Source organism: Haemorhous mexicanus, chromosome Z, assembly GCF_027477595.1.
Source record: "Haemorhous mexicanus isolate bHaeMex1 chromosome Z, bHaeMex1.pri, whole genome shotgun sequence".
Taxonomy (NCBI): domain Eukaryota; kingdom Metazoa; phylum Chordata; class Aves; order Passeriformes; family Fringillidae; genus Haemorhous; species Haemorhous mexicanus.
Window position 1 is genome coordinate 20872080 of NC_082381.1, and position 26796 is coordinate 20898875.

At 47.5% G+C, this 26796-nt stretch overlaps 2 long non-coding RNA genes across 2 annotated transcripts in view; one reads left to right on the forward strand and one right to left on the reverse strand.

Moving 5' to 3' along the window:
* Positions 1-6397: 6397 nt before the first annotated feature.
* LOC132342026 (uncharacterized) overlaps positions 6398-26796 on the forward strand; it is a 35256-nt gene continuing 14857 nt past the window's right edge. Inside the window, exon 1 of the long non-coding RNA XR_009490370.1 lies at positions 6398-6585. This is a non-coding gene — a long non-coding RNA (uncharacterized LOC132342026). The remainder of the gene's footprint in view (positions 6586-26796) is intronic.
* LOC132322206 (uncharacterized) lies at positions 23531-26011 on the reverse strand. Its single transcript, XR_009485043.1, has 3 exons — positions 25465-26011; positions 24984-25101; positions 23531-24622 (listed from the first exon to the last, which is right to left on the reverse strand). It is a non-coding gene; the product is annotated as an uncharacterized LOC132322206 (long non-coding RNA).

Genomic DNA, 26796 nt, shown 5'->3' on the forward strand with positions numbered 1-26796 from the left:
TGTTTTGAGTCTATGAAATGTCCAGGTCCCCAGTACTTCCCTTGTCATGAGCTGCAAGATGCAGACGGCCAAGCTGATATTCCTGGACAAGAAGAGGGAGATGTATCTTCCATTGCTCAGCAAGAAGTTTTCCCAGCAAGCAGAAGGATGCAGGAGGGCACCTGAACCCCAGGAGCCCTGCAGAATTTGTCTGCTCACAGCCACACATCTGGATGAGGAATAGTCCAATAGTCCATACCACTTAAAGTCCAAGAGCAGTATTCCAAAATCACTTCTGAGCTAGCTTAGGCAGTGACTAAACTACCTGTGACAGCAGCCAGAACAAGATGTGACTATTACTGAAAACTCCCCCTAATCCCAGTCTTGTTCCTTTGCCACAGCCCTCACCAGAGTATTTCATCATGACCTTTAGTCCTCCTGGAGGTCCCAAGCAACAAATGCCACTTTCCCTTGGCAGAGTCACAGACAGCCTGAATGGGCACAGATGATGAGAATCCTTCCACTTGAGGTGCCTGGGCTCTTAAATGTCCCTGACACACTTCCAGCAGCTCAGCTCACTTGAGGGAGGATAACAATCCTGGCAGACCTGAGCAAGATGTGCAGCAGACAGGGTGACCCAAACCAGGGCACCACAGCTTCAGGTTTAACTAGACCTGTGCAGTCATCACACAAAAGAGTTCATGGAAATATTCAGCTGAGGCTGGGGAATGTAAAGAGAGATTTTAGTCAGGGGGGAGCACCACAGAACAGAACCCTAGTGAGGAAGCAGAGAAAGGGGCAGAAGTTGCTTGTGAAGTTCAGCAAAGAACCATGTCACAGCGAGTTCATCCCAAAACTGAGGTGCATTTTCAGACCAGTTACCATAGCTTTTTGCCTTGCAGTTTTGTTTTTTGTATAAAAGACTTTATGTTCTCTCATGTTACACTCTGAAGTCCAGAGATTAAGGTGGCCCCTAAGTCCTGGTTTCAGGTGTTTTGAATTCACTGGAGTCAAAAGCATGGGCACTCTGTACCTTGTATTGCAGGAAGACTGCCTTTGACTGAGGGATTCTATCTCCTATGCAAATATTTTTAGTTATGTAAAAGTAAAATTTGGAGTCTAGGTGTCCCTGTACTGGGTTAAGGCCCCACCTGTAAGAAGGAAGAAAATGAACAAGATCCTCTTTCCCATTCTGTAGACAAGGAACTCAAGAAATATATGCTAAATTCAATGACTTGTTACTTGTTTCCCAGGAATCTGTTTGGCAGGAATTTCTCACTTTTATCACCCATGTAAGTCCAAATACAGGTAAACTGGTCAGAAAAATATACATTTATTGCTTCAGCTTTTACTATTCACGGTGCTGTGGTTAGACCAAGTAACCTAAAACGTTGGCAGGAACACCCCTTGCCACAAGTATTAAATGGTTAAAACTGAAAATCACAAACACTCTCTTACTAGTCAAAGTTAGTGGTGTGTTCATTACGCCAGCGGGCGGCACAGGGAAGGGTCATTCCCAAAATGTATGACCATTCCATACAAGGATTTTGGCCTTCTATTTATTTCCCAAAATAAGACATATGCACAACCCCAGCACCTCCCATCCCCGCTTTATATTAAAATGAGGTTATTAGTCCTTCATGCGCAATTCTTCTCTCAGGTTTGGCCAGTGGCCTTGAATTACGTCAGTGGTCCCAGGGATGAAGTCAGGAATGTCTTTGTCAGGTCTCTGTGACCCTCTGGCACGATCCAAGGGCCCCTGCTTCATGATGGATTGACACAGAGTCCGGGTGCTGGGCATTGTTCTTCTGGTTTTATTGTGTTCCTATAATGGTGCGTTTGCTCCACTTCCTTCTACAAATATAACAATTAGCTTTAGCTTAAGCATCTAATAAACATTAACCTATCCTTGGTATATCTAACTTCAATATGAATTGGTTCTAAGCCTCAGCTAAAATCTTAACCCTTTAAAGTCATGATTCAGTACAGTATAGAAATAAACAGGAAAGGATGGATTCAGGACCAGCTCCCAGAAGATCAGGAAGTGTTTGGGTGCTGCATGCCCACCACACCTACATCACCTTAAGGGATACTGCTGCCACAGGAGGAAAATTTGTCCAAGCATGTGAGGTGAAAAGGTGAAGGCAGTGACACAGCTGTGTACAAATCAGAAAGTGAAAATTGTGTCTTCCTACACTGCAAGGAGATCTTACATGCCAGCAGCAGAGCTCATAGGAGAGTTTCAGCTGAAACACACACTAATGTATGGAAGATGTACTGAAAATATTAATAATTTCTAACAGCTTCTCAAAAATAAGTCAGTGTAGACTGTTTCAATGTTGCCCCTGTTGCATGTAATACCAGGAGACTAGTGAAAAAAAATATATACAGAAAACATATTTCACATTCAGAAATGTCTGTTCTTTAACTTGGAACTGATAAATATTCACCAGTAGGAAAACCACTAAAATTGCATGTTCAAAGTGGTAAAAACTGTGATTCAAAAGTTACAGTGTCATATAGGGAAAAAGGAAAGATACGGAACAATTATACTTAAAATTATCAGGCTTGTACATTGAGTAATGATCTTAACAAATTATTTTTAATGGGGAAAGAAGTAATTTTTTTTAAAAAATCTTAATCTAAAACCATATACATCAGTTTTAAGGACTTTTCTTTCCTAAAAATTAACAGCCTTTTCTGTTGATAATTTTTTAACCAATTTTTGGCTCAAACGCTGAAAGCTAATGTCCATTATTTACCTTATTATGTTTGGAACTGACATTAAATTCTACCAGTAACACAGAAAAGAGTCATGGGGAAGAATCATGCTGTCAGACACAAGATAAGCACATTTCTTTTTAAGTTTCAGTATCCTTAAAACACAGCTAAGGGTAACTTCTGATTCTTAGCCACAGAGTACTGTGGAAAAGTCAATATAACCCTAAGTATACTACAGCTGTGACTAAAGATTCCAATGGACAATCCACTTTTCAGCCACCTGTTTCCTCATCCCTAGGAGGGCACAGAGCTAGTATTCCCGTGTTTCTCATGAGCCACAGAGATTACAAAGGAGGTCTTCAAAACTGAGACAGAGTAGAAATTCTCCAGAGTAGAAATCCATTTTGATTTAGGTGAAATGTATATCTTTGAGTTAAGTCTGTAGTTTGAAAACATAGCTGTTTAGTCTGACAGACAGTTCTCGAAAAAAGCCTGGGTTTGGAGAAACTGCTTCAGAGAAGGACAGAGATAAGGGGAGGGGGGGAGATAGAGAGAGATAGAGACAGAGAGACTGCTGTAAGAGCAGGTCAACCTGACCTAGGAATTCTTTCTGATAAAGAAGAACAAGCGTCAAATGTTACACACAATTTGTAAAAATGAACATGAATGAACCTATTGTGAAATTGTATGCATATGTATTTGAGGGGGATAAGAAGGGACCTGAAGTTCCCAGAGGTACACATGTCATTTTAGAGTAATGATTCCCACATGCGTCCAGTGCTGCAAAAACATACCGGCTTTAAAACTTCACAAAGTGGTGGAGTTTTGTTTTTTCTCTGCAAAACAAAATGAGGCTTTTCTTGGTGAAGCACCACGTAGACAAACACACGGGAAATAAAGGCCATGAAACATGAAGAAAGATATCCCTTTTTTTCTGAACTCCTGTCTTCTCCTTTTTGCCTATTCATTAGAAATTGTGTTGTAATTCAGTTGCTGGGATAATTTTTGTGAAGGTTGTTACCCTGTGTTTAAAGAAAGACAAACCCCATCCCACTGAGGTGGATCATTTGAAATTCAGGGTCTGTTTTAAGCTATATAAGATGAATTGTGAAGACATTTTCTAGATAGTGGGTTTCACTTTTTCTGAGAAAGCCAGCACACAGAGATGACAGAGCATCTTTAAAACAATCAGTACAAAAAACGACTCCAGAATGTGAGGAGACCAACAATCCTTGTGTCAGCATGTCACGCACAGGGAAGCGACTGAAGTGCAGGGCTGGGCTCCTCACTAGGAGGGCAAGAGTCGGTGTTGGCTGGAACTCGAGACAAGCTGGATGTAAGGAGAACATCCACTCTGTGTGTGTGGGATGAACTTCTGCCATACCACCAAATATACTCATGTGAGCCCTCATGGTTAAATGATGTAAAGACATTTAAAAAAGGGCAAGAACTAAAAGAGGCGAAAGGTCAATTTTTTTCCTGCTATGAAAACTGCTTCTAGTTCAAGAGAGAATTTAAAATAAAAAAGAAGAAGTGACACTAAGCACAGGTCATTGCAAGGCCACCTTTGTAAGTTTACATTGAAAAGACTTTTACATTGAAAAGACTTTTTTACAACGCAAAATCCCTTGCAGAAGGGATTTTGCGTTGTAACTCTCACGAGTCAAAAAAAAAGAGAAGAAATTTTTACTGAGGAAAGAAAAATGCAAAAGGTCTTGGTGAAAACAACAACATGAGTTCACTTTAACTGGTAGCAACTAATCCCTAGCATAAAGCAACATCGTGCCAGGGGCAGGATTTTAGCTTTGATGACAAAATTGCTGCCCCTTCCTGTTGCTGCTTCTGTCTTTAAAGAATCAAAAATGTGCCATATCTGCTGAAGGCAGGCAGAGACAATGAGAAAAAACGAGGCGGCAGAAAAAGCCGGAAAAAAGTATGTCAATTATCTCTCCTCTTAACCATTAACAATTCTCCGATTTGACCAGCCAGCTTTGAGGTTGGGAACTCTATTTGCAACCCCAACTAAATTACTGAAGCTACTCAGTCTAACATCTTTTCTGTCCCTTAAGGGACGCAGAAAAAGGAGTGATTTTGCCCTCACTGGACAAAGAGCAAGTATTCGAAACGGATTCTTCAGTTTCGACCTTTCTGAAAATTCTTGTGCTTGCCTTGGTGCTTTGGGGTTGCATTGCAAAGCAAAGGCAGCAGGGTGACTGTAGCCGGAGAAAGAGAGGGTTTGCGGAGCCGAGCCCGGCCGGCCCCGGAGCCGCCCCGCCCGCGCTGTGCCCGCAGCCCCGGCTCTGCCGCGCTCGTCCCCGCCAAGTCCGGCCCGCGCCGGGGCCGCGCCGGGCGCGCGCGGGCCCGAGCGCAGCGCCCCCCTCAGGCCGCGCGCCGCCGGCGCAGCCGCGGCCGTTGCGCTGCGGGCGTTGCGGCCACAGTCGGCGATCGACGCCATGGCGGAGCTGCCGCTGCCCGCCGGGCTCCGCGCCAGCACCTTCCCCGCCAAGCTCTGGCGCCTGGCCAACAGTCCCCGCGTCCGCTCCGTGCGCTGGGACAGCCGGGCCACGGGGCTACTCATCGACCGCTCCCTCTTGGAGCGAGAGCTGCTCAGCTCGGGCGACGCCCAGAGGGGCGGTGGCGATGGGCGGGCCCTGCTGCCGCACACCTTCCGGGCCACGCAGTTCCGCAGCTTCGTGAGGCAGCTCTACCGCTACGGCTTCCACAAGGTGCCGGGCTGGCTCGGCTCGGCTGCGCCGGGCGATGCCGGGGCCTGGCTCCACTACAGCAACCCCTACTTTCGCCGCGACCGCCCCAACCTCCTGCTGCGCATCAAGCGCCGCAGCGCGGCCAACAGGCAGCGGCCGGCGGCGGGGCGGGAGGGCCGCCGGCGCCCGCCCTGCGGCTCCCAGCAGCTGCCCGGGGCGCGGCCGCTGCCGGACGGGCGGCACGGGCGCGGTCGCTTCAGGCCGCTGCCCAGGGAGCGGCCGCCGCTGCCGGCCGGGCGCCCGCCCAGCGGCTTCTTGCTGCTGCACAGGGAGCGGACGCTGCCGGACGGGCGGGAGCTGCGCAGCCCCCGGCCCGGCCGCCTGCAGCAGCCCCCCGGGGAGCGGCCGCTGCTCGCCCGGCGCCCGCCCTGCAGCTTCCACCTGCTGCACAGGGAGCGGCCGGGGCCGGCCCGGCGGGAGGGGCCGAGCCGCTTCCAGGAGCTCTACGGGGAGCGGCCGCCGCCCGCCGAGCGGGAGGTGCTCGGCATCCCGCCCTGCCATTTCCTCGGGCTCCACGGGGAGCGGCCGCTGCCGCTCGGCCGGGAGGGGCCCCGCAGCCACTTGCAGGAGCTCTACGGGGAGCAGCTGCCTCCGGCCGAGCACGGCATACTCGGCATCCAGCCCTGCAGCTTCCGGCAGCTCCCCAGGGAGCAGCAGCCCCCAGCCTACGACCCACGAGGTAGGAAAAGACTTGTAGCCTCGCTTTTGCCACAGGTTAGGAAAAGTGACCCTTTGAAGTAGTTTTCCGTAAGGCTCTCTCATTGTCGGCCAGAAGTTGTCAAGCCTACCGGGAAGGGGCACCTAGGAGGCCAAAAGATTCTCTGCCTGGTTTTCCTGGCTGCTTCCCGTGATGTTTGATCCAAGGCAGCACTCGAGCTCTGTGTCCCCCAGCCACATTGTGGAGCCTGACCAACGCGTTTGGATTCTTGCAGCCACCCCGGGCACTTCAGGGCCCAGCGCTCCAGCTGGCAGTGCAGCTTGTGCAGCATCGACGGCCTGCAGCTCAGCACAGAGCGCACCTGGGCAGGAGGGATGGTCGCCAGCAGATCTAGGCCTTGCCGTGGAGAAGATGATTCGGGAGATCAGGATGTCCCTGTCTGAAGGATCTCCCTCTGCTCAGGTAATTGCATTGGATGGGGATAAAAGGGGCTGGACTGAGAGCTTTCAAACGTTGTTACATGGCAGAGAAGCAAAGGCTTCTTTAATTGAACTTATTTCATCATGATTTAGTTATTTAATTCTTCTTGCGAAAGAAAGATTTCTGAGAGAGGGAATGAAGAAGAAATGAAAAAGAGGTTTTTTCTTGCTGAGAAAGAAGAGAAGAGTGTTTGGAGAATTGCCACTGAAGGCCAAGTGTCCCTTGTAGGGAGGGGCATGCCAGAGGTGCCTCTGTTCCAGCAGCAGGTGTGGGCTATGCCTCTTTTGGGTGGGAAGGCCAAGGCCAAGCAAGGGCAGGACTGCAGCTGTAGCTGCTGCTGTGTGAGCCCTGCCATGCGTGTATGTGCTCCCAGAGCCGTGGCTGGGCTGGAGCTGCAGCTCTCTGTCCTTTTGCAGATTATTATACGTGTTGGCCAAAGAATGTCTCTCTTTCTGTTCATGTGCTGACCCATTGCCTGCAGTACATTTATGATTATGAAGCAGTGCAGACTCAAGGTGGGGAGAGGGATTTTTTTGGATTTACCAATGCCGCCTTCTCAAGTGGCATCACTTTTGTCTTCTGTCAAGTCAGACTTAGCAGTTTTCAGAAGCATTTTATTCCGTAATAATAGGAAAACGTTGCAGGCTCGGAACCATCTTTAGAATCTTTAGGGGTCCTGTTGGCCGTGCTGACGCAGAAGAGATGAATGTTCTGGAACTGGTCATAGTGAGAATATCTTTGTGTCCAAAGGTAATTTGCAGGTGCTTCATTGTGGACATTTACTTCCTCGTTGGAATAGAAACACTACTTGGTTGTCTGGCTTTTCCTGTCTTTTGGGTTGTTATTTTTTCCCGCTGTCCCAGTGTCCAGATTTTTGCCCCTGATCACAAATGTGATCCTGGGAATGCCCTGGGTGCATAAATGTTTGCCTGGATCGTACCCATGGGGCAGCAGCAGAGGGCTCCAAAAAGCACCACCTCGTGCTGGGTTGTGTGAGCGCTTGGCTGGGGGTGGTGAGACGCCCAGGCAGAAATGTGTGCTTTGTGTGGGGGTTTGCAGCACCCAGCCCTGGGCAGGGCTGGCAGCGAGCTCTGTCCTTGCTGGCAGCAGGGAGAGCCCCTGGCTTTCTGCTGGCTGATTTCTCCCAGCTCTGGCATGAGCCAGGGTCAGAGCGTGAGGGCACGTCCCCTCACTTGGTGTCTCCTGGTTTGCTGTGCTCATGTTTTATCTCAAAAGTTATTTTGTAAGAGCCTCAGTTTCACCTTGGCCACCTGAATCCTGAGTTTAAAAGGCTCCTCATGTGAACCGTATGAGCAGTGTTCCCTCCTCCGTGCTCCATGTCCTTTGGGAGTGGAGAAGGAGAGTTATCGTATTCCTGATGTGTTTCCAGGAAAATAGTGAGTGATCTTTGGGTTCCTTTCTTTCTGTTTTTCTGCTCAGGACAATGTGAGTGTTGCCCCCGATTCCTCAGGAGGGGAGCCTGTGGACAGAGCTGCAGCAGAGGAAGCTTCATCTGGCACCGAGAGCTGCAGGAACGGTTCCCAGGAGCCCGAGGAGCCTGGTAAGGACAGAGCCCTCACTGGTTTAGAGAGGTGTGAGATGGCTGCTCTGAGCAGGCTTGGTGCTTCCTGGTGCCTTGAGTTCAAATCCTGCACTGGCACAAGCTGCCTTAGCCCTGCCCTCAACGCTTCTCCAGAGGCTCTGGCACTGAGTCCTGTGCCGTGGCAAGAGAGCAGGGAATAAAGCTGACCTTGGGGGAGTTGTGTCACCAAGTTGGGTGTCCCAGCCTTGTGCTGAAATCGGTGGATAAATTTGCTGCAGGCTGACAGGGGAGGCCAGGCTGAGCGACTCTTGAAGGAACAGGGGAAAAGAAGAGCAAAAAGTCAGGCTAGAAGTCCAGATCACTGACTCAATGTAGTACCAGTCTGCTGGTATTGGTGCTCACCCACCAGAAAAACAAGGAGCAGAACATCAGAGGCCAGCCAAGTGAAACATCACAGTCAGTCAGTATCAGAATGGAAAGCTGGAATGAGCCCTGATTAGGGAGACCTAAGAGGAGAGAGGGAGCGCTTTGGATCCATTCCTTAGCCAAGCTGGTGCAGCCTGCAGGCCTCGTAGGGAGCTCTGTCCCTCGCAGCCCTTCCTGCCAGAGCCGATGGTCGAGTTGGAGCAGCTGCTGCTCGCTGCAGGGGGCAGTTGGTAGATGGCCCTGGTAATGGAGCTGGTTCATGACTCAGCTCCCAGCAGCCCTCAGCTTCAGGCATTTCAGTGAGGACTGAGGTCTGTCGGTCAGCACAGAGAAAGAACAAGGCTGGGCTTCTTTGTGGCTCTTGGGGCTGTGTGTGTTTCAAGCTCTCGTGGGTGCCCTTTGCACTGCGAGTGCTGAGACTTTATTGAGATCCTTCAGTGTTTTGAAACACACTTTTGAACACTTGGAATGGTCCCTGTTCTTTTAAGGGCAGGCTTCAAATTGCCAAGTGAGAGTCTGCCTTTCAGGCCATCTTTGACAGTCCCTGGTAGAAGGGCAATTGCTGTCCAGGGGAAAGGTGCACAAGGGCCAATATTGACTGAGCGTTCCCTTGGCTTCCCAGATGCCATCTGACCAACATCTCCAGGAGGGCTGCCCTGCCTGGCAGGAGGAGACAGAGGAGAGCCCGTGACCATCGGGCAGGTAGAATTCCTCTGTTTGTAAATATGTTTATAGATTGCTATGGTTTTATTTATCAAAGGGTATAGTTCTATTTACAGATTAGAGTGTTCTTTTTATATAAGCATATATTGATAGATCTGTAGAGTGAAATGGGGATATATATTCAGTTAGAGAAGTGATAGATTTTATTATAAATTTACACTTACAGATTTTCAGAGTTTAATTTTTTTTTGTGTAGAGTCCAGAAAAAATATATAGATGAAGTTATATTTATAAATGCGTACAGTTGCATAGTAAGAGGAATATGAGTGTTTAAATGTATAGATTGATGGATAGATTGCTGTTTGTGTAGGCCTAGGCTGCATTTTTAGCTCTTTGCCCCCTCGGCTGCCTTTCTCACCTCTTGCTTTTCCCCCTGTGCCCCCTGTGTCCCCTCTCCCTGTGCTGGGTCCGAGCTGGCGGCCGGGCCGGCCAGAGCAGCACTTCCAGCCCCGGCTGTCCCTGGAGCAGTGGGAGCTGCCGCTGGCCCCAGGCACTGTCCCCTGAGGAGCTGCTGAAGGACGGTGAGACAGAGGGGGCTGAGGGGGCTGAGGGGGCGGTGGCGCTGAAGGGACGGGGAGCCTGAGCTGCTGCTGGGGCTGGGGGCTGTGGGGCAGCCGAGGCCAATGGTGGCACTGAGGTGACAGGGAAGTGGCACAGGTTGAGGGGCTGGCAGGTCTAAGGGGGATGGGATGGGATGGGTCAGAAAGGGACTGAGGGGATGAGAGGACTGTGAGGGCCTGAAGAAACTGAAGGGGGCTGGGGGTTCAGTGAGAGCATGGCGGGGCTGAAGGGATGGATGGAGCCAGCAGGGAGCACAGAGGGCTCCAGGACTGCAGCTCTGCCAGGCCTCGGAACCAATTGCAAAGCCTCCACTTTTGCCCCAGCTGCAAGGAAGACCTCGAGGACAGCCGGAGACTGATGGGAGCCAGCAGGGAGAATCTGAAGGGCAGCAGCAGGAGCAGGGAACGGGGACCTGCTGCTGCCAGCCTGGAGAGAGCTCGGGTGAGACCACAGGCCCGGGCAGGCAGGGTGAGGGTGAGGGCGGCGTGGGCTGTGGCAGGAGCAGGAGCGGGCCCTGCCCGTGCTGGGGCCGCTCAGCGCAGCTGCCCCGGCCGGCACAGGGGCTGTCCTTGGCCAAGGCAGCTGTGCCGGCAGGGCCCGGCAGCTGTGCCGCCTGTGCCGGGCTGCCGGGGCTGCGGGACGGTCCCGCCGCGGCTGTGCTCACCACAGCCTGGCCCGCTCGCCTGCTTTTTCTTTCTAACCCTCCTGGGGAGGCTCTGAGATTTCCTCTTCCCTGAGGGAAGTGCAGCTGCTGCCAAGGGAAACGTCCCCGTACTCACTCAGTGTTCCCTTTGCTTGCCAGATGTCCCATCTGCTGTCCCTGTCCAGGAGAGCTGCTCTGCACGGGAGGAGGAGACCGAGGGAGAGAGGCTTTGAAGATGAGGCAGCTGGGATCCTTCTCCTTCATCTGCTGTTTGAAGATATACAGACTTGCATGCAGTCATTGATATTTACATCGATATTTTCATATGTAGCTTGCTATTTGTATTGGTATATTTCTATACGTATGTTGTTATATTTATTAATGTACTCTGTATATATGTACGTATAGATATATACATACAGGTTTGCAGTTACGTGTTTGTGTAATTATGTATCTAGTTTTTTATGTATGTTGTAATATCTGTGTTCAGTTATTTTTCCGTATGCGTTCAGCTTTGTAGGTGTTTATATTTATTGATGTAGTTTTCAGTATATGTCTTTTTAAATTAGTGTATTGGTATTTCTATTAGTAGATATGCCTATTTTTATATTTTTTATGTATATTGACCTATTTCTATTAAATGTTACGCATGTCTCCAGATGTATAGCTGTATATTTTTATGGATGCAGTTGGATTGCTGTTTAGATTGCTACAGCAATATTTGTATATTTTTAGATAGTTGTATATTTTTAGATAATATCTATTTTTATATATATTGTATATAAACTTTAATATTTAATCTATTTACATCTGTATATTTTTATAGTTATATATGTATTTTTAATATGTGCATATATGTATGTATTTAATTATTTTTAAAGATGTATAGAGGGTATAGTTGCTTAACTCTATCTAGTGAATTCTTAGTTTAAGGCTATTTTGAGATAGAATGCTTCTTTTTGTATTTCTATAAGGGGTCTACGTTTGTAGTAATATGTAATAAATTAAGCTGTTAAACGCCTAATTGATCTTTGTGTATAGTGAGTTGTGTATAGTAGAGGCTAGCAATAAATCAAGTTTGGTTAAGTGAACTTGGTATTTGTATATTTTTACATAGACTGGTTGTAATAATCTAATAAATTGCTGGGTTTACCTTAAATTGAGATCTGTTGAGTTCTGTATTGTCAGCATGGGTGTAGCAGTTTGTAATAAATGACATTTTTCAGCTAAAATTGATTCTGGTGGATTTGAGGATCAGCAGTGCGGCTGTGGCAATCTGCAGGAAATGCCATTTGTCAGCTGCGATGGCTGTTGTGTGATTTGTGCTACCCAAAGCCATGAGCAGATGGAAATGCTGGAGGATTTTGGCCATGGAAATCTCCGGCCATGGCCAGCACATGCCCCACCTGCACTCAGGCTGGGCAAGGGAAGGGCAGATTTGGGCTGGCAGCAGAGCCACGCCTTGGCTCAGAACTCGCTGCAGAGGCCTGCTGAGAAAACTCCGGGACTCCACTGAGAGCAGAACTCCAAGCAGGAGCAACCCTGTCAGGAGCAATCATTCACAAGGAAAAAAAGAGAGAAAATGTGGCCGAGCAGATGTGGGGATACTCTGTGAGTCTGATGAAATGCTCTGAATCACCACTGCCTCGGCACGTCTTCCGCAAAAATATTTTGTTAAAAACTGAACACCTCCCATGGAATACAGATTGCACTTTCCCCTTCACTTCCCTTGCTGTGTGACTGGAGACACTCTCTCCTTATCACTGAGAATTTTTGCCCTTCCGCACCTCCCATTCAATCAAAGATGATGTACTACCTCTTGGCACCATAAATGAAAACAGCCCTGCCCTCGTGGCAGCGTTTGCAAAGCCTTCCCTCCTCCTGTCCCCACGTCTCACGGAACCCTCCCCTGCTGTTGTCCAAACTCTGCCTGAGGTGAGTGAGGGCTCCAGGAGCTCAGGAGGGTGCCAGAGCACCGCCCGTGGGAAGGTTTTGCAAGGCTTCCTAAGCACCAGTAAACTCTGGGTTTGCCAATCTTCCCCTGGAATACTGTCCTGCTCAAGAATGATCTTGGAGGGCACTGTGCCTCCAGCTCACTCAAGTAAAGTTTGTTTTCTTCAAGGCTTGAATAGAGGAAAATGAAAATTGTCATTTTTAGAGTGAAATTTGGGGGTTGGTGCAGCTGGGTTTGCTCCATTATTCCCTGTGGAAATTAGGGAAAAGCTTTACATTCCCAGTAGAAGCTGACTACCGGCCCACACTGACCTGAATGGGGCCCAGGTGGGCTTGCTGCATGCTGGTCCAAGGGAAAAGCTGGAACAAAGTCCCCTTTTACTGCAGATGGAGTCTGCACTGTTGTCTCCAGGGCTGTCTGTGGTAAGACACAGCTATCCAGCCAGAAACTGTGGATATGAGAGTTCCAACAGCAACCTGCTTCTGCAGGGTGAGGGACGAGGCCAGTCCAAAAGCCTGGAAGGTGCTCTGGGTTCTGGAGAAGGCCGGGCTGTCCTTGTGCAGGGATGGCTTTCAAAGGGGACCTCACACCTTGTGCTGCTGACCGAGGGCAGCTGGTGGCCTTCCACAAAATGCTTCTTTGGTCCAGCTCTTGGAAAAGTTCTAGCCGGCAACAATTCCTGCTGCTCACACCAGCCCTTTCCAAGCAGGAGGAATTTGTGTAAGCAGCCTGACAGCTTAGTGGCAGGAGATAAAAATACCCAGCTGAGTGTTATCAACTCTCTGTCAGAAGCCACTTCCTCAGCTCCTCATCTCCTCCAGTTGTCTCAGACGTGGAGGAAGCAGCAGGAAATCTCTGATCCTGGAAGGGAAAGCAGAAGGAGGAGAGGCAGTGACCAGTCCCTGGGGCCTTGGGAGCAGGGAGAGCCATCTAAAATAGGATCTCTGCTGGGCTGTGGAGATAAGAGTGACCAACCAGCAATGCTGTGTGTGAAACTGGAGCCCTCTGTGAAGGTGAGCATGGAAATCTGACCTTGCAAAACAGAGAAAAAGGTGTCCTTGGGTATTTGCCAAAGCTTGGAGGGGCTCTGAGCCACCTGGTCTAGTGGAAGGTGTCCCTGCCCATGGCAGAGGGGTTGATCTAGAGGGTCTTTAAGGCCCCTTCCAACCCAAGCCCCCCTGTGAGTCTGAATTACAAACCCACAATGACAAAGAGAGCACAGCAAATCTGGCCCCCCACTGTTATTGGAGGGTGCTGCAGTCACTCATGTCACCTGGAGACTGGTTTGTATCTGGAGAAATTTGGATGGTCCCACAGAATTTCGGTGTGACTTTCTCAGTTCAGGGCCCCAAAAAGATGCCAGAACAGATGATTTGCAAGCACAGAATTGGTTAAGCTGCCCGTGAACCTGATGGGAGAAGGGTATTCATGTTATTGCAGCATTTACCTTGTACCGGTGATACTTGGTTTCCATTTTGAATATGCAATGTTCTTGCACAATGCTTGTATTTGCAGAAATACTGGCTTTAAATCCTAATTCCATCTTCACACAAGGATGTGTGATCCATTAGAAATGTTTAACATGGAGCCATGTTAGCTTTGGGCTCTATGGTATGGGTTGATTAAAGTGTTTGATGAGTAATGGTAGCTGTAACAAAAACCCCTCTTGTTAATTTGGGTCTGTCCTTTATCAACCCTGTTGCATAGACATCACTCATTTACAGCAGAGACTAAATGAAATTCTTTAATAGTGATGAGAATTGTGCAATTCAGCCTGATCAAAGGGGAAGTTTTCTGTTATTGTGAAAAAACATCAAGATACCTTGTTTGCTGTACATCCTGGAGGGGCTTTGCAGTTAAGAGTGAAAAGGAAAAAGACATTTCTCTTAAGAAGTGTCTTGAAAGAGCTTTTTGTATTACCAGAAGCAGCTACACTGATACTGACCTCCACAATTATAAATGCACAACAACCACTTACGTGACTTCATCTGGCCATGATTTTTAGCTGCAATTCCAGAATCTCATCAAACATGTTGCTATCCTTTTAAACAAGGAAGGAGAGCACAAACACCAACATTTCTCACCAGCCTTCTGCGTTGGAAAGACCATTTAATTTATGCTCTCTCAGCTGTCAGCCTAAACTCCTAAACTCTGCTCTGCAAACCTTAGGTCTATGTTGGACCTTATAAACTTCTTGAGCACCAACTAAGTTGCAAACCTGCTAAAAAACCCTTCAGGCACCACACTGATTTATGGTGGCAGGACTTCACTGTTCCAGCACAGAATTTACTTCACTTGCTCCTGCAAGTCATTTCCACACTGAAAGTGAAATCAATGCCTCGCTATCTGGATGTGATAGGATTTTCCTCCTGTCCTGATAGACAACAGGGAAAAAGATTTGTTTCTATTATACCATTACATCTAAATCCTTGGTTTGAGAGCAAAAGGAAAATGTTACTTTAGGAAGTAATTTCTGCAGGGACTCTTTGGCATGAGGACAAACTGTGGTGTGCTGGCAAGAGCAGCACTGTCCCTGAGGGCACAAGCCCCCTGAAGGATGAACAGGCTGTTGTCACAGGGGCCACACCTGCAGGATGAAAACCCACCGTGCCCTTAACTCAATGCAAACTAAGCACAAGTGACACAGCTCCTCATCCTCAGCAAGGACTTGCCTCTGCAGAGATCTTACTGACAGACTCAGCTCTTGTTTGCAAGTGCTGTGACACTGTCACACCAGTCAACCATCCCTCCCTCTCTTGTCCTTCTCTGTGTCCGGCTGCTGAGCTGCTGCTGAGAAAGAAGAGGCAGAGTCCTTCAGGCCAACGGGGACTTTCCAATGGGCAGAAACTTCCTCCTTTCTTTTGCTTTCAGTGACAGCAGAGGGGTTTGTCCTCAGTCTCTGTGTCAGCAGGGAAATTGTGGCTGCCCATCACACCTAGGACATGAACAACCTGGATTTTTAATGGTGTGAAACCCAGAGTGACCTGACCTTCTGCAGGAACATGGAGAGAAGAGTCAAAAGGGATTCCTGGAATGTTGCAATAAGCAGATACTGGTAATAAACATATATAGATAAAAAGGCATACAAACTCATCCAAGCATATGGAACTTATGTAAACCTAGTTTAAAAAGATGCATTTTATTGCAATAAACAGTGGGGATTGCAGAGCACAGGAAAAAAGTTTCTGGTGGGAGGAACACTGGTTTTAAAGGTAGGACCAGCTCATGAGGTTTGATTTTTTTCCTCTTTCAGAGTACAAGGAAGTCATGGTGTTCCAGAGCAGAATCTGGGGCCAAAGTTTTGAGAAGAGGGTGTGTGTGATAAGATCACCAGAGTATTTTATCAGAGTATTTAGGAAGAAGCCCTGCAGAGCTTCTCTTTGGCTTTGACTGAAAGTAGAAGTCCTGTTTTTACCAATAATTTTGATCTCTTGGTGTTCTGGAGGAAGAAAAGGAGAACAACAAACCACCTGAAGTCTGCATTGAGGTGAGGTGTACCACAGAGGGCCAAGAGCTCACCAAGGCAAGAGACCCTCCTGTAACTTAAACTGGTCTTTCAATAACAGCAATAATTTCTCAGTATATGTTGATTTCAGCAGGCACCAGCAGAGTAAGTCAGATTCTCTCTTCTTCTTCTGGCCTTTCACATATCACTGAGGAAAGGTGAGGCTGTGACATTCTCTGTTCAATCTTTAATTCTTCAGAAGTCAAAACTGAATTCTAGTCAGGTTCATTAACACTGTAATTTACATACTCCTACAATCTTGTAGCCTTTTATATTTGCCTGGAGATTTGAGCTCGTTCCTTGACAAGAAGGAAAGACTACATATGGGACTAATCCTTTTTTTCTAAGGACTCTATCCTCTCCCTCTCTCCCTTTCTCTTTCCTTTTCCTCTTTTTTTTACCTTTCCCTTCCCCTTTCCCTTTCTCTCTTCACTCCTATGGTCTCTTATTTTCACAGAGAGAGGTTTTCATAACTCATGCCCTTCAAAGGGATTCACCAGCCCTTCATTAGCTCTGCCAGATGCTGTTTGAAGGTGTTCTCTCCGTTCTCTGAGAGGCATCTCTGCACCATCCTGCCCCTGCAGACGCTCTTGCTTGGTGGCAGAGGCTGTCACAGCACCGCCAACAACAACTGTGCAGCCAGAGCTGCAGAATTTGTCATTGCGGGCCTGAAAGTGCCAGCCCTGGATGGAAACATCAGTAGGAGCTCACGCTCTGCCTCCCCGTGCTGACAAATCCCTGGAATCCCTCCTGCTGTGCTCTGTGGCAGCACTGCCAGAGGAGGCAGAGGATGTGACAAATCCTTAGGGACACCTCGGGCTGGCTCTGGGCAGCAGGACCTTCCCTTAGCCCATGGTCAGTTCTGCAGACAGGTATGGCCACGCTCCTCAAAACACTCCTTGCTTTTTGGGGGAAATCCCTTCAGCTTTAGTCATTTAAGGCTCTGGAAGGGGCCAAAGACTCAACACTCTTCTTCTGATAAAGCAGACGATGGGCAGTTCTTCAGCCCATGGAACTAAAACTAAATTCTTTTGGCCTAAGTAGCCCCCAAGCACATCTTTTGTGAGGGAATTACTTTCCCACACATGGGGCACTTTCCCTCTTTTGCTGCTAAGAAAATCCCAGTGTTTGATGCAAACAGCCCCAGGATGTTTTCATGAATAGCTCAGGAAACAGCTCACAATCAACCTCTTGAGGAAAGCAAGGTGTGTTTTCTAATGTAACCAATTAGTTTGAGTTTTGAATGTTTTGCATTTGCAACTGAGGCCCCGTAAGCAATTCTAATTGTTGTCAGTAGGTGAGGTACTTCTGAACAAAGAAATAAGTTTTACCTGGCATTTCCTAATGGATAATGGTCATAAAAAAGAATGGATGTTTGGAGAGTGTGTTATTATAATGTGGTATGTTCAAGGTGTTACACACACACAGAGTGTACAACCTCTCTCCTTTATTCTTTTGTTTTATAAATAACTAATTCTGAGAATTTTAAAGTTTTATTTGGCTTAAAAGGTCAAAGAGTCAGTAGTAAACACCTGTCTGGCCTCCTGGACCTCTGTTCTGGCCATCCAGGGCCATAGGGTGCCACTTCAAAAGGTATTTTTCAGTCAAGAGTAGCAGACATAGGCTACAAGGCACCAACCTTGCCTCTTTGGTATCATCACCAATAGAAATTAGTTCCTTCCAGTTCCCAAATGTCAAAACTTATGCATTTTTGCATGCAAACTATGATGACTTTTGCTGATGTTTGTAACATTTCACCATTAAGGTTTCTGAAGTTTTACCAAAGAGAGATGCAAATGTCACAGCAAGCATAGCAAGGGTGAAGGTTGAATCACCCTGAAAAAACCTTCTCTTGCTGAAGTATCCATAGAATCACAGCTTGATCCGGAGTGCACAGTACCACCTTACCCTGTCCATGAGCCATCCTGGAAATGCAGAGCATGCCAGCCCCTGGTCTGGTCCTAGTGCCCGAACACCAGAGGTTTATGTCCAAAAAGGAGACAAACAAGTCCTTTTTGGCTGTATTCTAATAAAGAGAGAGACCATGGGGCATTTTCCTGGGATCTCTCATATTTCTGGAGGATGCAGCCTCCTTTTTATCCTCAATTCCCGGCCCCATTTCCCTTCTCTCTTTCCCCATTGGCTGAGGTACTTGAGAGGTACAGACTCCCCGACACACCTGACACCAAAGATTTCCCTCTAATGTATAACCCTCCCTTTTATTTTTTAATTCTTATGGTATTTAGGGGTTTTTCTTCCCCATTGTTTCTTTCATCTTTCAATGTCTAATTTCGTTTATCAGCAAACCTAAAGTTGATTTGTAAAAGCAAATCTCTTTTTCCATTCATCATTCAGTGGAATCCCTCCCATTGTTTCTTTTATCTCCCAGTGCTAGTTTCATCTACCAGCAGAACCACAGCTTGTTTGTAAAGACAAATCTGCTATTCCTCTCACTAGCTATCCCCTAACTTGCCTTTCTGGGCAAACACAGAGGTTTCAGTTGCCACCTTTCAGAGACAGGAGCCTGCCAGACCAGGTTGAGCATTCAGCAATGTCTACTTGAGTTAACCTAAGTTTTCAGTCCAGAAGCCCAAGCTTATGAAGTGTGATTCCTCATTTGATTTCCTATATTCAATTTCCTATTTCCTATTTCCTATTTTCAATTATTCAGATCTACTCAAGATCTGTTCTCAAGATCTGTTGAGGACATGGAATGGTTTGGAAAGCAAACTAAGAAACAAGGTGCAAAAAAAAATTTTACAGGGCCAGGCAGAAAATGCTAAGGGGGGAAAAGGGCAGTTGTGTTTTTATTGCACTGCTAGTAGCTAGAACTTGTAGTTGCTGTGGGGTACTTAATAGTTTTTTCAGGTTGAAAAATTGAGACATTTTTTATCTTTTGCTCCTGTGCTTATCGTTGTCTTATTTTATGTTCTGTTACTACTTGTAACCTACATTAATCCTATCTCACTGCAGTGCGATAGTAAAGCAAATAATTACCTAAGGGATGAAAAGAGTCTATTCCTCACTATCTTGCATAAGGATGAAAGCGGAACATTTCAGGGACTACAACAACTTGTTTCTCTTAGTAGTAACACCCCCCCCCAAAAAAAAAAAAACCAAACAAAAAGCAACAAGGTTTAAACACTCCACAAATTCTAGTTCAAGTAAGAAGCTCACAAAGGGCACTAAGCCACGGGGACACGTGAACACCATCACCTCATCTCACAAAAATGAACCTGCTTTTCACCACCAGCCAGTTCAGGGACCCAAACTCCTTCCCCAGCCCCAGGTGAAAGCAGTGTCAAGGCACAGGAACCAGGAAATGTCCCAGGACGCAGAGATAGTGCTGCCAACAGCGCTGGCTCAAACACACTGAAGTTAGGTGTTGAGGATTTGTTGCAGATCGGAGAGTTTTTGCAGGACAATGGCCGTATTCAGCCGATGCACAATCCAGCCTGCTTGGGATAATGGACAATGGACATGTTCACAAAAAATAATGGACATATTCAGAAAACAGGGGCGGTATATCCTTGAAAAAGATACAAGAAGAAAAGTCAAATGGACTCAGCAAGTTTGTCAGTGAGCTTGGGAAAGTGAGGAAAAAGACAGTTCATGGGTGGGACAGAAAACCACAGCCACACGCATGAAAAGTTAGATAATCCAATCAGCATCCAATTTTAGACTCGTGAACAGCTAGGGTTAACCAATCATGGATTAGCTAGAGACGTGTAGAGAATTATTACAAATAGAGTCTTTTTAGAGATAATAAATTTGGTTTCACATGATCATATTGGTTGTGGTGTGATGTCCCTGAACCTCCACATCCCGCTTTTTCCCCCCCACATTTCCAGGGGAGATTGCGTGCAACCCTGAGAGGGACTCGAGGACGGCAATTTGGCTGCTGTGCAGAGGATCAGAGCCAGCCTTCGAGGAGCCGGTCAAAAGTATCCTCACTGCCCCGGTGAGAGGAAAAGGTTACTGGAGCTCCAGTCGTAGATGTCCTGAATCTCGCCCTGATCAAGGTGAGCGGCCAGGGAGGAGATGGGGTCTGAACATGAAAGGGAAGGTGTTCACAAACTCCTCCAACATATCCTCTCTAAGAGAGAATATAAGTAGGATGCTTCCAATTTGAAGGGACTATTACACTGGGCTTGGGACCATAATCTCATAGCAGGAGCACAGGCTGCTTTTGAGGTTTCGACTTGGGAAGCTGTGGGGTGAGGGTTGTGGGACTGCATTGCATCCGGGGGGGCATGAGGCAAAAGAGGCATCCAAGTATGCAACTTTGTGGAAAACTATCATGGAGGTTTTACAGGCCTTAAAGGCAGAGAGGAAAGCTGCTGCTGTAGCTTGTGCTGCCCTTGCCTCTGAGTCAGAAAAGCCTCAGGCATTTCCAGCAACTTCAGTTCAGCCGCTGTTTTCTACAGCCTTAGATATTCCCTCGCGCAGCCCACAACCCCTCGGCTCAGCATCCAGCATTACACCAACTGCTCCTCCAGCTCCTCGTGAGAAAGAGGAAGCTGCTGCCTCTTCAGAGGTGTTGGTCTGCAGACCAAAGGATACTTGTACTCGCAGTGCAAAAACCTCTTCGGGTCTGCAGAACAAAAGACTGTTCTACTCAGAGTGAAAAAACTGCTGATAACTGTAACTTAGAGACTAAACATGCTGTAAAGGATAAGGAAGGAGATGTTGTTATGAAAATACTTCCGTTGAAGGGGATTTAAGATCTTTAGTGGACAATTTGCAAAAATTGGTAATTCAACAAAAGGATTCATTTGTCCCCAAAAGAGACTATTCTTTTGAAAAAATGGATCTGCAAATGATTGTGGGTTCGGGCAGACAATCAGGAAAGCGGTTGCCACCCTCTCATTTTGTCTCTGAGCCAGCATCCAAGCTGGTTAAACGAAATCCTCCCTCTCATGCTGTAAAGAATGTGGAATTAGAATTGGAATGCGACTGTGAAAGAGAAGCAGCACAGAAAGGCAAGTGGCAGGGGGTTATTACAGAAGCCATTGTAGAAGGGACTTTTCTCACAAATGACATACAGGCTTTTCCTGTAGTAACTAATGCTGCAGGTAGAGTCTTCCAATTCTTTTGATTGGAAGATTTTAGAGAGGGTAACAGCTGCAATCTCACATTTTGGTTTAAAATCCCAGCTTGCACAGTCACTTTTGCAGTATGTTTTTACCTCTAACACATTTATTCCAGCTGATGTGCATACCCTAATCAGGCTTATAATGCCACCCCACCAGCAGGTGATGTTCCACAAAAGCCGGGAGGAGAAGTGTGCCCAGGAAGCAGCACAGCCTCGGGCACAAGGTGATCCTCTGTATGGTTTACCAGCACAACAGGTACTTGGAAAAGGGCCCTGGGCTACTGCCACTGCCCAGGCTAGGAGCATTGATGAAGTTTTACAGATGAGCCAACAACTAGCCTATAATGCCATTCTTGCACTTCCAGATGGGTTACACACTTAGTCTTTTACACAAATTCACCAAGGAGGGAGTGAGGACTTGGATAAATTTGTGGGCAGATGGCATGAGGCTATTTATGATCATCCCGATTTGGATTCAGACACAAAGGTACGATTGTTTAATATGCTGGCTTTTGACAATGCTAATGATAAAACTTGGCAGATTTTGGGTACATTAAAAAAAGGGAACTGATGTTACAGAAATGCTGGAACTGACGGCTAGGAATACAGAAAGGCAAAAGGCGTCCTATGTAGCTGTTGCAGTACAGGGTGCAGTAGAACCACTGATTTCAAAACTGCAAAAGAAAGCAGAGGGAAAGAACGTTAAGTGCTTTGGGTGGGGCAAAATCGGACATGTTCGGAGTCAGTGTCGCTTTGCAGTTATGAAAAAATTTTGTTCTCTCTGCAAAAAAGATAAACACAATACTAAGGATTGTTGGTTCCAGGGAAACTACCTTGGAAAAGCATTATCTCCTCATGTGCAGAAACAAATACGGAGAGCTGCCTGGATAGCTCAGCCTCCCACCGTGGAGGAGGAGGGGGACTTCGCTCACTCAAATCGTCAACAGCCGGAAGTGCCAGAATGGACTTGGGCACCGCAGTAGACGTCACCGTCACGGACTCTGCTGTGCACCTGATAGACGCCAATGTCAAAGGACCCTTGCGGGGTGGGCTTAGTGCTTTTCTGTTAGGGAGATCATCTGCCAGTAAAAAGGAATTGCATATAATCCCTGGGGTATTGATGCAGACTATCAAGGGGTTGTTAAATTATGGTTAGAACATATTCCCTCCTGTATCTATTCCCAAAGGTTCACAGATTGCTCAGCTTGTTCCTTTTAAGTCTTGTGTCCCCTGTACAGGAGAAAAGGGGCAGGGAACAGGAAGCTTTGGAAGCCGGAACAGGAAGCAGGTTGCTGTTGGAACTCTCATATCCAGAGTTTCTGGCTGGATTGCCGTGTCTTACCACAGACAGCCCTGGAGACAACAGTGCAGACTCCATCTGCAGTAAAAGGGGACTTTGTTCCAGCTTTTCCCTTGGACCAGCATGCAGCAAGCCCACCTAGGCCCCATTCAGGTCAGTGTGGGCCGGTAGTCAGCTTCTACTGGGAATGTAAAGCTTTTCCCTAATTTCCACAGGGAATAATGGAGCAAACCCAGCTGCACCATCCCCCAAATTTCACTCTAAAAATGACAATTTTCATTTTCCTCTATTCAAGCCTTGAAGAAAACAAACTTTGAGTGAGCTGGAGGCACAGTGCCCTCCAAGATCATTCTTGAGCAGGACAGTATTCCAGGGGAAGATTGGCAAACCCAGAGTTTACTGGTGCTTAGGAAGCCTTGCAAAACCTTCCCACGGGCGGTGCTCTGGCACCCTCCTGAGCTCCTGGAGCCCTCACTCACCTCAGGCACAGTTTGGACAACAGCAGGGGAGGGTTCCGTGAGACGTGGGGACAGGAGGAGGGAAGGCTTTGCAAACACTGCCACGAGGGCAGGGCTGTTTTCATTTATGGTGCCAAGAGGTAGTACATCATCTTTGATTGAATGGGAGGTGCGGAAGGGCAAAAATTCTCAGTGATAAGGAGAGAGTGTCTCCAGTCACACAGCAAGGGAAGGGGAAAGTGCAATCTGTATTCCATGGGAGGTGTTCAGTTTTTAACAAAATATTTTTGCGGAAGACGTGACGAGGCAGTGGTGATTCAGAGCATTTCATCAGACTCACAGAGTATCCCCACATCTGCTCGGCCACATTTTCTCTCTTTTTTTCCTTGTGAATGATTGCTCCTGACAGGGTTGCTCCTGCTTGGAGTTCTGCTCTCAGTGGAGTCCCGGAGTTTTCTCAGCAGGCCTCTGCAGCGAGTTCTGAGCCAAGGCGTGGCTCTGCTGCCAGCCCAAATCTGCCCTTCCCTTGCCCAGCCTGAGTGCAGGTGGGGCATGTGCTGGCCATGGCCGGAGATTTCCATGGCCAAAATCCTCCAGCATTTCCATCTGCTCATGGCTTTGGGTAGCACAAATCACACAACAGCCATCGCAGCTGACAAATGGCATTTCCTGCAGATTGCCACAGCCGCACTGCTGATCCTCAAATCCACCAGAATCAATTTTAGCTGAAAAATGTCATTTATTACAAACTGCTACACCCATGCTGACAATACAGAACTCAACAGATCTCAATTTAAGGTAAACCCAGCAATTTATTAGATTATTACAACCAGTCTATGTAAAAATATACAAATACCAAGTTCACTTAACCAAACTTGATTTATTGCTAGCCTCTACTATACACAACTCACTATACACAAAGATCAATTAGGCGTTTAACAACTTAATTTATTACATATTACTACAAACGTAGACCCCTTATAGAAATACAAAAAGAAGCATTCTATCTCAAAATAGCCTTAAACTAAGAATTCACTAGATAGAGTTAAGCAACTATACCCTCTATACATCTTTAAAAATAATTAAATACATACATATATGCACATATTAAAAATACATATATAACTATAAAAATATACAGATGTAAATAGATTAAATATTAAAGTTTATATACAATATATATAAAAATAGATATTATCTAAAAATATACAACTATCTAAAAATATACAAATATTGCTGTAGCAATCTAAACAGCAATCCAACTGCATCCATAAAAATATACAGCTATACATCTGGAGACATGCGTAACATTTAATAGAAATAGGTCAATATACATAAAAAATATAAAAATAGGCGTATCTACTAATAGAAATACCAATACACTAATTTAAAAAGACATATACTGAAAACTACATCAAAAAAAATATAAACACCTACAAAACTGAACGCATACGGAAAAATAACTGAACACAGATATTACAACATACATAAAAAACTAGATACATAATTACACAAACACGTAACTGCAAACCTGTATGTATATATCTATACGTACATATATACATATACGTACATATATACAGAGTACATTAATAAATATAACAACATACGTATAGAAATATACCATACAAATAGCAAGCTACATATGAAAATATCGATGTAAATATCAATGACTGCATGCAAGTCTGTATATCTTCAAACAGCAGATGAAGGAGAAGGATCCCAGCTGCCTCATCTTCAAAGCCTCTCTCCCTCGGTCTACTCCTCCCGTGCAGAGCAGCTCTCCTGGACAGGGACAGCAGATGGGACATCTGGCAAGCAAAGGGAACACTGAGTGAGTACGGGGACGTTTCCCTTGGCAGCAGCTGCACTTCCCTCAGGGAAGAGGAAATCTCAGAGCCTCCCCAGGAGGGCTGGAAAGAAAAAGCAGGCGAGCGGGCCAGGCTGTGGTGAGCGCAGCCGCGGCGGGACCGTCCCGCAGCCCCGGCAGCCCGGCACAGGCGGCACAGCTGCCGGGCCCTGCCGGCACAGCTGCCTTGGCCAAGGACAGCCCCTGTGCCGGCCGGGGCAGCTGCGCTGAGCGGCCCCAGCACGGGCAGGGCCCGCTCCTGCTCCTGCCACAGCCCACGCCGCCCTCAGCCCCACCCTGCCTGCCCGGGCCTGTGGCCTCACCCGATCTCTCTCCAGGCTGGCAGCAGCAGGTCCCCGTTCCCTGCTCCTGCTGCTGCCCTTCAGATTCTCCCTGCTGGCTCCCATCAGTCTCCGGCTGTCCTCGAGGTCTTCCTTGCAGCTGGGGCAAAAGTGGAGGCTTTGCAATTGGTTCCGAGGCCTGGCAGAGCTGCAGTCCTGGAGCCCTCTGTGCTCCCTGCTGGCTCCATCCATCCCCTCAGCCCCGCCATGCTCTCACTGAACCCCCAGCCCCCTTCAGTTTCTTCAGGCCCTCACTGTCCTCTCATCCCCTCAGTCCCTTTCTGACCCATCCCATCCCATCCCCCTTAGACCTGCCAGCCCCTCAACCTGTGCCACTTCCCTGTCACCTCAGTGCCACCATTGGCCTCGGCTGCCCCACAGCCCTCAGCCCCAGCAGCAGCTCAGGCTCCCCGTCCCTTCAGCGCCACCGCCCCCTCAGCCCCCTCAGCCCCCTCTGGCTCACCGTCCTTCAGCAGCTCCTCAGGGGACAGTGCCTGGGGCCAGCGGCAGCTCCCACCGCTCCAGGGACAGCCGGGGCTGGAAGTGCTGCTCCGGCTGGCTGGCCGCCAGCTCGGACCCAGCACAGGGAGAGGGGACACAGGGGGCACAGGGGGAAAAGCAAGAGGTGAGAAAGGCAGCCGAGGGGGCAAAGAGCTAAAAATGCAGCCTAGGCCTACACAAACAGCAATCTATCCATCAATCTATACATCTAAACACTCATATTCCTCTTACTATGCAACTGTACGCATTTATAAATATAACTTCATCTATATATTTTTTCTGGACTCTACACAAAAAAAAAAATTAAACTCTGAAAATCTGTAAGTGTAAATTTATAATAAAATCTATCACTTCTCTAACTGAATATATATCCCCATTTAACTCTACAGATCTATCAATATATGCTTATATAAAAAGAACACTCTAATCTATAAATAGAACTATACCCTTTGATAAATAAAACCATAGGAATCTATAAACATATTTACAAGCAGAGGAATTCTACCTGCCCGATGGTCACGGGCTCTCCTCTGTCTCCTCCTGCCACGCAGGGCAGCCCTCCTGGAGATGTTGGTCAGATGGCATCTGGGAAGCCAAGGGAACGCTCAGTCAATATTGGCCCTTGTGCACCTTTCCCCTGGACAGCAATTGCCCTTCTACCAGGGACTGTCAAAGATGGCCTGAAAGGCAGACTCTTACTTGGCAATTTGAAGCCTGCCCTTAAAAGAACAGGGACCATTCCAAGTGTTCAAAAGCGTGTTTCAAAACACTGAAGGATCTCAATAAAGTCTCAGCACTCGCAGTGCAAAGGGCACCCACGAGAGCTTGAAACACACACAGCCCCAGGAGCCACAAAGAAGCCCAGCCTTGTTCTTTCTCTGTGCTGACAGACAGACCTCAGTCCTCACTGAAATGCCTGAAGCTGAGGGCTGCTGGGAGCTGAGTCATGAACCAGCTCCATTACCAGGGCCATCTACCAACTGCCCCCTGCAGCGAGCAGCAGCTGCTCCAACTCGACCATCGGCTCTGGCAGGAAGGGCTGCGAGGGACAGAGCTCCCTACGAGGCCTGCAGGCTGCACCAGCTTGGCTAAGGAATGGATCCAAAGCGCTCCCTCTCTCCTCTTAGGTCTCCCTAATCAGGGCTCATTCCAGCTTTCCATTCTGATACTGGACTGACTGTGATGTTTCACTTGGCTGGCCTCTGATGTTCTGCTCCTTGTTTTTCTGGTGGGTCAGCACCAATACCAGCAGACTGGTACTACATTGAGTCAGTGATCTGGACTTCTAGCCTGA